We start from the raw sequence: 6,590 nt of genomic DNA, 5'->3' as shown, positions 1-6,590 counted from the left end.
TTCACCTAGTTCCGTCTGTATTCCCACGCCTACAACTTATGAACAAGTCACGTACTTGGAACAATTCCTTTGGTTCGTATTCCAAACAGTAAAGGAACAACAAATCGGTTTGGTATCAACTCTCTTCAACCAAGTGAAATGAGTCGGAAAAAGGCTCTTCTGTTTATCTTAACATAAAATCCTTCGTCAGGTCCTTCGATCTATCTTATGTTCAATTACCAAAGTAATCGTTAAGATTTTGCAAACAACACTCTTAATCCAAAGAATTGTGTTGATGCCGATCTACTAAACAAATCAATCCAATTCTATCACAAGGATAAAACCGATTATAGTTGGATCCTATTTTACCGAAACAAGTATTGTGCACATCAAAGATTATGAACCCCAAATCAGAAATCTTCAATATCTTCTTTGTCTTCAAATATTCTTAGATCTTCAATAAACACCTGCACACAATCACTTGAATCTCTTATGATCAATCACGCACAGAACACATTCTGTTAACAATGGATTATCACAAGATCGTATTTAGAACTACAAACAGTCTAAAGATACCTGTCGAAACTTTGAACTAGTTTGAGTGAATCTTATATCAGAAGAGAAGATCCTCAAGCCTAAATAAACTAGGTGCAATCCAAGTTCAACCATCGTTAGTCAATCAAATCAATGAAACAAAAGATAAACCGCAATTATCTAGTTTCCCACCAACGGTACTAATAGAGCTTCTCAATCCCAAAGAAGACTTTAAAACGAGCGGTCGTAAGAGATTTCGCCTAATTAGTTACTCTCCACTCCGAATAGGCGGCTTCACCAGTAGCAGCACAACAAGAGGTAGTTTGTTGTTACGAAGGATTAGTTTGCTAGAAATTCAAACTTCAATATTATAGACAAGGAAGTTTGGACACCAAAACCGAAAATATTCTTAAGATATTCATTAAAGCAAAAATTCGGTTTCCATATTTCCTGGAAATGCTTAGTCCAAAAATAATGATCGAAATCTCTTGGAAAATCTTAATTAGTAAATGCACATTACTAATTCTTAGTTTCCTAAAAATGAAATTAATAACCTTAATTAAAAGATTCTTAAATTATTTATGTTTCAATCCTGGGATTCTCTTCCCTTAGATATTAAGGAATAACTTTGAACAAATAAAGATTAACAGTCACAACACGTGTTCAAAGTATGTCGACATCCTAACTTTGTAAATCCTGTTTCATACTTACAACCTTGAAACCGATTTTCCACACGTCCAAACAAGTTTAGAATTGGTTCATCTGACTTTCAAGAACTATGTGATTGATCAAAGAACATTCAATCACAAATCATGGGTTTAACGGTTCTACCAAAACAAGTTTCGGTTCTACCTCCATGTGATTACTGTGCATAGTCACACTAGCTTTCCAAAATTCGGTTTAATAGGTACTAGGATCGGTTCCCCACATATATATGGTATCTAACTTGTACTTGTTGCACATGTCCATAGGATCGATTCCCCTTTTCCTAAAACGTGTTGCACATGTCCATAGGATCGGTTCCCATTTCTGCTATAAACTTACTGCACCTCATACAAGGATCGATTCCCCTTTGTGATGTACTGCACCTATTACTAGGATTAGTTCCCCTTTACCGAGATTTGGTCAGACATAAAATCACAAACTCGATCATACTATCTCAGGTGATTACTTAAGATCGGTTTTACTAATAAAAGTCATACTAATAACAATACCAATAACACCTAACGATTTCCTTTTCGATTCACAAACCAAGTTCATGAATTTACTTCCTTAGAACACATGTAAAACATTGTTCCCTAGGATGAAATCCTCACCTCATACCCATACATAATCACCATGGGATTTAAACGATTATGTCGATGTCTTATCTATAAAGTTTAATGGTTAAGCAATAAACCTTGTATTGTATTCCTTAATACTATGTCTATCTAGAGTTCAATCATGCTTCGCATTTTTGTTTTCAATATGCACGACTTGGAAGATACGTTAGGGAATGAAACAGTTCAAGTCAAATATCACTAACCTAAAGTGGAAGGATGATGTTGTCGTTGTAGCTCCTTGCTTCTTCACATCTTCAAGTCTTCACAATACTTGTAATGTCTCATATCCTAATACTTTCAAGCTAACCTATATGAAGTTGACTCTAGTACATAATCAAGCGACTCTTAACATGAGTTTTGATTCACTAAAATATGACAACCAAACTTGACATACCAACGCTTGGTTGGTTCAACCGAGCTATGCTCTAATAGTCTTCGACTTTGGGTCGTAGCAAGTCTTAGTTGTTGGTGAGATCAGCTAAGGGAATCAAGTGCGCAGAATCCGGCATGGTTCTAGAGGCATAAGCAACGCGACTGTACCTTAATCGGTGTGAGACTTGGTTAAGGCTCATCTACATTCCAATCCGAAGTTAACTTGTAATAGGCTAGTGTCTGTAGCGATTTAATACAGTATGGTGTTCAAAGATGGACTAGGTCCTGGGGTTTTTCTGCATTCGCGGTTTTCTCATTAACAAAATTTCTGGTGTCTGTGTTATTCCTTTTCCGCATTATATTCGTTTAGATAATTGAAATATCACAGGTTGTGCATAGTTCAATCATTTGATAAATCCGACCTTGTTTGTTGGATGTAACTTGATTGACACTTGGGAATTGGTCTTTGGTACCGTCCAAGTTATTTCTCTTATCAATCAGACTTATGTATTTCTATCTGTTCGATTTGTTGATTGGATTGAGAAATAGAGATAAAGCTCTTTGATATATCTCTTGATTGAGCTCGCTTTTAAGTTGGTTCTTTCAGAATTATATTGGAGTTTTAGTCCATACATATTGCCGAACGAATTATTGGGTGTGGTTGTTATACCTCCGTTTTTTCATTTGGTATCAGAGCATCCAAACACGATAAACCTGATAAGTTTGTATTTGTTTGATCCTAAAAGTTATCCTAATGGGAAATTACTTTGGGAAACTTTTTATGTGCATATATAACGCATGCCAGAAATCCTTAAAGGTTGTTCAGAGTTTATTCTTTACAAAACCTCTGGTCTCTCAAGATGATCTCGAGTCGACTAAGACAAAAATCTTAGCTGATGGAAAACAACCAAAAGGAAAGGGATCCTCTAAGAAAAATCGTGGAAAGAATTTTGTGAACAAAAGCTCAAGGATATGGAATCTCACTAGATTGTTACTTGGTCTATTCGAGGGATACTATCATGATGGATCTATCGACAAAGATATATTTACAGCTTTTGAAGATGCATTTAAATTCTTCGAGCGAATTTATTCGATTAAGGAAAAAGGTTATCCAGGTGTTTGTTCTGATTCTGCTAAGTCATGGATTAATGATGTGCAGACTGGTCTGGTTAACAACTCATGTAAAATCAATAAAAAGATTTCTGCTGGGTGTGTTACAAGTTCCAAACATCGGAAAGGTTCACCCCTTAATCAAAAGAAGGAGGAGTCAAAAATATTTATTAACCCTGAGTATCATCATTACTATAATTATACTTCTGGTACATACCACAAATATAAACCTGAGATAGTGCGTGAGCAGTCTCCTGCCCATCTAGCCTCTTGGTAACAAGATTTGGCTTCACCCCATCTGTATATAACTTGAGACGGGGCAAGTAATGGTTTGATAAGCTTTGTGATTTTGTATTTTGGGTTAGTCAGGTATAAACTATTTTTAATTTATAAGAAAAGATTTTTTGCATAATTTTTCTGACATTTGATTGTATTCAATGTGTTCAGGAAACTCCAATTGTTTCATACCTTCTATGTCAGAGTATTTCTACCCTCCTGAGGATAAATAACATTATGTAGTTCTCTACTATCTTATCTACCATACTGTGACGCAATAAAAATATCAATTGTTCCTGTGCTCTGAATGTTCTTGAACTTTTCATTGAGCTAAGAATAAATGTGATTATCTTATCACTCTGATATAAAACTCTCACAATGTGGGAACCTCATGGGTCGGGTTTTTTTACGCCTTGGTTCGGTTTGAACCATCTAGGAATCCTGCTTTTCTTGGGTCACGACTCCTGCACGGGTCCAAACCCACTAAAGGGGTTATAAAGGTCACCGTTCGCGTACCTTTCTTATTCATCTTCTTGTCCGCGTACATGAACAGGGAATTTTCTAGGGTTCGTGTACCATCTCCATTGAAGCCTATTTGGAGGTCTAAAAAAGGTGAAAGAAGCACTTTCTCAAGGAAGCTCATCAAGTAAGTTCTTATCTTGTTCTTCTTATATTGATTGTTATAATTGAAAGGTCCAATGGTGATGATAAGAAATCAAAGAAAACTTCTAAGGATATTGGTTCATCTTCTCTCTCAAGTAAGATTGTTCCAAAAGACCAAGACTCTATTAGAATTATATTCATCAATAATTCTTGTAGTAAAACCTTTGAAAAAATTTCTTCTAGTGGATTCATACTAAAGAAGAAATTGGCTAAGGAAAGTGGTCATAAAGAAGACTCGGTGTGTTTTGAGTAGGGCTGGCAACGGATAAATATCCGCAGGATATTGGAAATACCGATAAGGTTAAGTTTAGGGGTTATCGGATATCCGATATCCGATAATATCCAGCGGAATCCAAAAATCCTAATCCGATTCCGTTAGGCTAACTTTTCAGATATCGGATTTTTTCCCGATAAGATCCGGTTTCTAGCGAAATAAACAAATTTTACATAAAAACATCAATGAAAAATGGAAGCTAATTAGTTAAATTAACAGAACTGAAGATCTTCACTTCTTAGTTGGAGACTGAAACCCATTGTGATTTTATGTCTGAGTAGGAGAAAACTGAATGATCATCATCAGAAACTTCATAGTTGTAAATCCACTTTTAATTCTTCTTGGATACAATCAGTACTACCAATTTCAATTCCCGCAAACCCAAAATTGAAATTAGGAAGATCATCTTGAAATTTGAGAACATGGGTCTAATTAATTTGATTGCTTTCGTTGTTGTTGTCGTCGTCATCTTCATTAGGGAAGTTAACTTCAGCATTTGTAGAACCATTAATACATAACTGCAAACCTATATTACTGCCAGGGGTAAGGAGAAACAATCAACATCTTCTTAGAAAATCGAAATCTAATTTTTGTATTTAAACCCAATAACCAAAATCAAAAATAGAAACCCTAATTTATCTGTCCCTCAATAAACTTGAAGTGAATTCAGCAAAAATGGAAAAACATTAAACATCAAACATGCAATTGCAGGCTTTGCAACAATCAAATTAAGAAAAAAAAATCAAAACCTAATCTGGAAACATCAATCATTAATTACTTCTGACCATCTATCGATCTTTATACTCTAATCTTTGACCCTTTCTCTCGATCTATCCTACTATCTTGATATTTCTCTAATTTTAATCAGTACTTTGGTAGTTTCTTTATTGAGACTTGAGAAGAAAAAAATGTTCAGAGAAGAATATAGAGTAATGAGTCTAGATCGATACTGGATTACAAGTATAAGATAATTCCTAGGGGTCAGAAATTACAAGTACACCCCTAGGCTATCGGATATTAACCTAACGGAATTAGCCTATTACGATTCCGATAAGGTTAAGATAAAATATCCGATAACATATCCGGTTCCGATATCCGATATGTCAGATTAAATCATATAGGATGCCGGATTTTCGAAAACGGATGTCGGACTTCGGTTATCCATTGACAGCCCTAGTTTTGAGAAATATAATTTTGGTAACATCTTCAATGGTCATGGTGAAGGTTTTGACACTCTCACAAGAATCTTTTATGCTAGCATCCATGATGTTAATCTTGATAACTTGGAATTCAAGACTATGATAAATAGGAAAAAGATTCTAGTTGATAGAGAGTTGATTTCAAATGTTACCAAAATTCCTTTGGGTAATTTTCGTATACCTAGACCAAGAGGAGAAAGGCCATCTTGTGAAGCCATTTCTTTTGGTCTTTTCCGCTAGAAGTTTGATTGGATAGAAGAGAAATTTCCTACCCAAGATCTTAGACCTTGTTTGTTTGCAGCTGACTCGGCATCTGGATCTGAGTCAGACCCCTGACTCGTGCCGAGTCAGCAGGCAAACTGTTTGTTTTCCATTTTGAGTCAGATCTGACTCGACCTCTGACTCAGACATAACCCCTGACTCGGACCAATTTAAGTCAGGTAACAAAATACTCCTGACTCATGGGACCAAACTACTGACTCACATATTTTTGAGTAAGATGTGTCAGATATGACTCAAAACAAACATATCGAGTCAGATTCATATGAGTCAGGTGTTTTCACTCATATCCAGATAACTCATATCCAGACGACTCAGATAAGTCAGGAGTAAATAAACATGGTGTTAGTATTGCCTTAAGGATCTTCGGAAAACTTGGCATTTCTAATCTTTGTCCCTCCACGATTGAGAACTCTCGTTGGAGTCGTGAATTTTCGGAGTTAGTCTATTTCTTTAAAATGGGTACTCGAGGTCTTTATATTTGTGGATTTGTCATTCTCCAAACGGTCTCGATGGCGTCACTCAAGAAGAAGTTAGGCTTTCCATGCTTAATTGGGCAAATTTGTAGTGAACACTCCATTG

The sequence above is a fragment of the Papaver somniferum genome, chromosome 7 (assembly GCF_003573695.1).
Source record: "Papaver somniferum cultivar HN1 chromosome 7, ASM357369v1, whole genome shotgun sequence".
NCBI classification, from domain to species: Eukaryota; Viridiplantae; Streptophyta; class Magnoliopsida; order Ranunculales; family Papaveraceae; genus Papaver; species Papaver somniferum.
The sequence above is the reverse complement of the archived record's forward strand: the minus strand, read 5'-3'. Positions refer to the sequence as shown.